Source organism: Rana temporaria, chromosome 12, assembly GCF_905171775.1.
Source record: "Rana temporaria chromosome 12, aRanTem1.1, whole genome shotgun sequence".
Classification (NCBI taxonomy): domain Eukaryota; kingdom Metazoa; phylum Chordata; class Amphibia; order Anura; family Ranidae; genus Rana; species Rana temporaria.
Window position 1 is genome coordinate 117,426,829 of NC_053500.1, and position 5,000 is coordinate 117,431,828.

Genomic DNA, 5,000 nt, shown 5'->3' on the forward strand with positions numbered 1-5,000 from the left:
TCCCACTGCTGCCAAGCTCTTTTAACAAATCCCTAGACTCAATGGCTCAAGCATCTCTGATGTTCCTTGCCCAACACACTGAAAAAATCTCAAAGAACACTTACCTCTCTGCTTTAGGAGCATTAGAAAAATTGCATGTTTTGTTTGAGAAGTCTTCCAAAGGGCACACTCCTGATGACTAGTGAAAAGTCATCAACGGTACAAAACAAGTCCAACTGAATGTGGCCAACTCCTGTAAGCTAGAAGCACATAAGTTGACATCTGTGTCAAACTTTAACAACCTTTCACAAAGGATAAAGTGGTGACCTACTGGGAGTTGAGAGTTCTGAGGCCTCCAGCGCAAGCAATGAATGCTGAACATGGAATGTAGCCTATGTCTCCCGCCGCTTTTTAATCGATAACGAGTGTTCTTTTACAGGTAGCATGGCCGAGCGGTCTAAGGCGCTGGATTAAGGCTCCAGTCTCTTAGGAGGCGTGGGTTCAAATCCCACTGCTGCCAAGCTCTTTTAACAAATCCCTAGACTCAATGACTCAAGCATCTCTGATGTTCCTTGCCCAACACACTGAAAAAATCTCAAAGAACACTTACCTCTCTGCTTTAGGAGCATTAGAAAAATTGCATGTTTTGTTTGAGAAGTCTTCCAAAGGGCACACTCCTGATGACTAGTGAAAAGTCATCAACGGTACAAAACAACTCCAACTGAATGTGGCCAACTCCTGTAAGCTAGAAGCACATAAGTTGACATCTGTGTCAAACTTTAACAACCTTTCACAAAGGATAAAGTGGTGACCTGTTGAGGGTTCTGAGGCCTCCAGCGCAAGCAATGAATGCAGAACATGGGACAGCAGAAAGACACAGTTTTCCCCCTGGCAGAGACCATAGAAACATAAAGATCAAGCACATGGATGGCCCGTACGGGGGTCGAACCCACGACCTTGGCGTTATTAGCACCACGCTCTAACCAACTGAGCTAACCGGCCAACGTGCTCCGGTTCTGCTGGGGCTGGGTCTTGCTCATCCATCCCAGGCTCTCATTTCAGACCAGCTGGGGGAATTCCAGGTGTGCTATATATGCCACGGCCTCATTAACCCATGGAATGTAGAATGTGTCCCAGCGACTTTTAATCGTAAGCAATTGATCTTTTGTGGGTAGCATGGCCGAGCGGTCTAAGGCGCTGGATTTAGGCTCCAGTCTCTTCGGAGGCGTGGGTTCAAATCCCACTGCTGCCAAGCTCTTTTAACAAATCTCTATCCTCAAGGGCTCAAGCATCTCTGATGTTCCTTGCCCAACACACTGAAATCTCAAAGAACACTTACCTCTCTGCTTTAGGAGCATTAGAAAAACTGCATTCATTGCATGTTTTGTTTGAGAAGTCTTCCAAAGGGCACACTCCTGATGACTAGTGAAAAGTCATCAACGGTACAAAACAAGTCCAACTGAATGTGGCCAACTCCTGTAAGCTAGAAGCACATAAGTTGACATCTGTGTCAAACTTTAACAACCTTTCACAAAGGATAAAGTGGTGACCTACTGGGAGTTGAGAGTTCTGAGACCTCCAGCGCAAGCAATGAATGCTGAACATGGAATGTAGCCTATGTCTCCCGCCGCTTTTTAATCGATAACGAGTGTTCTTTTACAGGTAGCATGGCCGAGCGGTCTAAGGCGCTGGATTAAGGCTCCAGTCTCTTCGGAGGCGTGGGTTCAAATCCCACTGCTGCCAAGCTCTTTTAACAAATCCCTAGACTCAATGGCTCAAGCATCTCTGATGTTCCTTGCCCAACACACTGAAAAAATCTCAAAGAACACTTACCTCTCTGCTTTAGGAGCATTAGAAAAATTGCATGTTTTGTTTGAGAAGTCTTCCAAAGGGCACACTCCTGATGACTAGTGAAAAGTCATCAACGGTACAAAACAAGTCCAACTGAATGTGGCCAACTCCTGTAAGCTAGAAGCACATAAGTTGACATCTGTGTCAAACTTTAACAACCTTTCACAAAGGATAAAGTGGTGACCTACTGGGAGTTGAGAGTTCTGAGGCCTCCAGCGCAAGCAATGAATGCTGAACATGGAATGTAGCCTATGTCTCCCGCCGCTTTTTAATCGATAACGAGTGTTCTTTTACAGGTAGCATGGCCGAGCGGTCTAAGGCGCTGGATTAAGGCTCCAGTCCTCTTAGGAGGCGTTGGTTCAAACCCCACTGCTGCCAAGCGCTTTTAACAAATCCCTAGACTCAATGGCTCAAGCATCTCTGATGTTCCTTGCCCAACACACTGAAAAAATCTCAAAGAACACTTACCTCTCTGCTTTAGGAGCATTAGAAAAATTGCATGTTTTGTTTGAGAAGTCTTCCAAAGGGCACACTCCTGATGACTAGTGAAAAGTCATCAACGGTACAAAACAACTCCAACTGAAGGTGGCCAACTCCTGTAAGCTAGAAGCACATAAGTTGACATCTGTGTCAAACTTTAACAACCTTTCACAAAGGATAAAGTGGTGACCTGTTGAGGGTTCTGAGGCCTCCAGCGCAAGCAATGAATGCAGAACATGGGACAGCAGAAAGACACAGTTTTCCCCCTGGCAGAGACCATAGAAACATAAAGATCAAGCACATGGATGGCCCGTACGGGGGTCGAACCCGCGACCTTGGCGTTATTAGCACCACGCTCTAACCAACTGAGCTAACCGGCCAACGTGCTACGGTTCTGCTGGGGCTGGGTCTTGCTCATCCATCCCAGGCTCTCATTTCAGACCAGCTGGGGGAATTCCAGGTGTGCTATATATGCCACGGCCTCATTAACCCATGGAATGTAGAATGTGTCCCAGCGACTTTTAATCGTAAGCAATTGATCTTTTGTGGGTAGCATGGCCGAGCGGTCTAAGGCGCTGGATTTAGGCTCCAGTCTCTTCGGAGGCGTGGGTTCAAATCCCACTGCTGCCAAGCTCTTTTAACAAATCTCTATCCTCAAGGGCTCAAGCATCTCTGATGTTCCTTGCCCAACACACTGAAATCTCAAAGAACACTTACCTCTCTGCTTTAGGAGCATTAGAATAACTGCAAAGGGCACACTCCTGATGACTAGTGAAAAGTCATCAACGGTACAAAACAACTCCAACTGAATGTGGCCAACTCCTGTAAGCTAGAAGCACATAAGTTGACATCTGTGTCAAACTTTAACAACCTTTCACAAAGGATAAAGTGGTGACCTGTTGAGGGTTCTGAGGCCTCCAGCGCAAGCAATGAATGCAGAACATGGGACAGCAGAAAGACACAGTTTTCCCCCTGGCAGAGACCATAGAAACATAAAGATCAAGCACATGGATGGCCCGTACGGGGGTCGAACCCGCGACCTTGGCGTTATTAGCACCACGCTCTAACCAACTGAGCTAACCGGCCAACGTGCTCCGGTTCTGCTGGGGCTGGGTCTTGCTCATCCTGCCCAGGCTCTCATTTCAGACCAGCTGGGGGAATTCCAGGTGTGCTATATATGCCACGGCCTCATTAACCCATGGAATGTAGAATGTGTCCCAGCGACTTTTAATCGTAAGCAATTGATCTTTTGTGGGTAGCATGGCCGAGCGGTCTAAGGCGCTGGATTTAGGCTCCAGTCTCTTCGGAGGCGTGGGTTCAAATCCCACTGCTGCCAAGCTCTTTTAACAAATCTCTATCCTCAAGGGCTCAAGCATCTCTGATGTTCCTTGCCCAACACACTGAAATCTCAAAGAACACTTACCTCTCTGGTTTAGGAGCATTAGAATAACTGCATTCATTGCATGTTTTGTTTGAGAAGTCTTCCAAAGGGCACACTCCTGATGACTAGTGAAAAGTCATCAACGGTACAAAACAAGTCCAACTGAATGTGGCCAACTCCTGTAAGCTAGAAGCACATAAGTTGACATCTGTGTCAAACTTTAACAACCTTTCACAAAGGATAAAGTGGTGACCTACTGGGAGTTGAGAGTTCTGAGGCCTCCAGCGCAATCAATGAATGCTGAACATGGAATGTAGCCTATGTCTCCCGCCGCTTTTTAATCGATAACGAGTGTTCTTTTACAGGTAGCATGGCCGAGCGGTCTAAGGTGCTGGATTAAGGCTCCAGTCTCTTCGGAGGCGTGGGTTCAAATCCCACTGCTGCCAAGCTCTTTTAACAAATCCCTAGACTCAATGGCTCAAGCATCTCTGATGTTCCTTGCCCAACACACTGAAAAAATCTCAAAGAACACTTACCTCTCTGCTTTAGGAGCATTAGAAAAATTGCATGTTTTGTTTGAGAAGTCTTCCAAAGGGCACACTCCTGATGACTAGTGAAAAGTCATCAACGGTACAAAACAACTCCAACTGAATGTGGCCAACTCCTGTAAGCTAGAAGCACATAAGTTGACATCTGTGTCAAACTTTAACAACCTTTCACAAAGGATAAAGTGGTGACCTGTTGAGGGTTCTGAGGCCTCCAGCGCAAGCAATGAATGCAGAACATGGGACAGCAGAAAGACACAGTTTTCCCCCTGGCAGAGACCATAGAAACATAAAGATCAAGCACATGGATGGCCCGTACGGGGGTCGAACCCGCGACCTTGGCGTTATTAGCACCACGCTCTAACCAACTGAGCTAACCGGCCAACGTGCTACGGTTCTGCTGGGGCATTAGAAAAATTGCATGTTTTGTTTGAGAAGTCTTCCAAAGGGCACACTCCTGATGACTAGTGAAAAGTCATCAACGGTACAAAACAAGTCCAACTGAAGGTGGCCAACTCCTGTAAGCTAGAAGCACATAAGTTGACATCTGTGTCAAACTTTAACAACCTTTCACAAAGGATAAAGTGGTGACCTACTGGGAGTTGAGAGTTCTGAGGCCTCCAGCGCAAGCAATGAATGCTGAACATGGAATGTAGCCTATGTCTCCCGCCGCTTTTTAATCGATAACGAGTGTTCTTTTACAGGTAGCATGGCCGAGCGGTCTAAGGCGCTGGATTAAGGCTCCAGTCTCTTAGGAGGCGTGG

At 46.7% G+C, this 5,000-nt stretch overlaps 13 non-coding genes across 13 annotated transcripts in view; 9 read left to right on the top strand and 4 right to left on the bottom strand.

Moving 5' to 3' along the window:
* The window catches only part of TRNAL-AAG, an 82-nt gene extending 68 nt beyond the window's left edge, over nucleotides 1-14 (top strand). Inside the window, exon 1 of the tRNA in view lies at nucleotides 1-14. This exon is cut by the window's left edge and continues 68 nt beyond it. This is a non-coding gene — a tRNA (tRNA-Leu).
* A 403-nt stretch (nucleotides 15-417) lies between these two features.
* Nucleotides 418-499, top strand: TRNAL-AAG. The gene has a single exon. It is a non-coding gene; the product is annotated as a tRNA-Leu (tRNA).
* Nucleotides 500-907: 408 nt separating this feature from the next.
* On the bottom strand, nucleotides 908-981 carry TRNAI-AAU. Its single transcript has one exon. It is a non-coding gene; the product is annotated as a tRNA-Ile (tRNA).
* A 168-nt stretch (nucleotides 982-1,149) lies between these two features.
* TRNAL-UAG lies at nucleotides 1,150-1,231 on the top strand. Its single transcript has one exon. It is a non-coding gene; the product is annotated as a tRNA-Leu (tRNA).
* Nucleotides 1,232-1,640: 409 nt separating this feature from the next.
* On the top strand, nucleotides 1,641-1,722 carry TRNAL-AAG. Its single transcript has one exon. It is a non-coding gene; the product is annotated as a tRNA-Leu (tRNA).
* A 403-nt stretch (nucleotides 1,723-2,125) lies between these two features.
* TRNAL-AAG lies at nucleotides 2,126-2,208 on the top strand. Its single transcript has one exon. It is a non-coding gene; the product is annotated as a tRNA-Leu (tRNA).
* A 408-nt stretch (nucleotides 2,209-2,616) lies between these two features.
* Nucleotides 2,617-2,690, bottom strand: TRNAI-AAU. The gene has a single exon. It is a non-coding gene; the product is annotated as a tRNA-Ile (tRNA).
* Nucleotides 2,691-2,858: 168 nt separating this feature from the next.
* TRNAL-UAG lies at nucleotides 2,859-2,940 on the top strand. Its single transcript has one exon. It is a non-coding gene; the product is annotated as a tRNA-Leu (tRNA).
* Nucleotides 2,941-3,322: 382 nt separating this feature from the next.
* Nucleotides 3,323-3,396, bottom strand: TRNAI-AAU. Its single transcript has one exon. It is a non-coding gene; the product is annotated as a tRNA-Ile (tRNA).
* A 168-nt stretch (nucleotides 3,397-3,564) lies between these two features.
* On the top strand, nucleotides 3,565-3,646 carry TRNAL-UAG. The gene has a single exon. It is a non-coding gene; the product is annotated as a tRNA-Leu (tRNA).
* Nucleotides 3,647-4,055: 409 nt separating this feature from the next.
* On the top strand, nucleotides 4,056-4,137 carry TRNAL-AAG. The gene has a single exon. It is a non-coding gene; the product is annotated as a tRNA-Leu (tRNA).
* A 408-nt stretch (nucleotides 4,138-4,545) lies between these two features.
* On the bottom strand, nucleotides 4,546-4,619 carry TRNAI-AAU. The gene has a single exon. It is a non-coding gene; the product is annotated as a tRNA-Ile (tRNA).
* A 320-nt stretch (nucleotides 4,620-4,939) lies between these two features.
* TRNAL-AAG overlaps nucleotides 4,940-5,000 on the top strand; it is an 82-nt gene continuing 21 nt past the window's right edge. The window contains exon 1 of the tRNA in view: nucleotides 4,940-5,000. This exon is cut by the window's right edge and continues 21 nt beyond it. This is a non-coding gene — a tRNA (tRNA-Leu).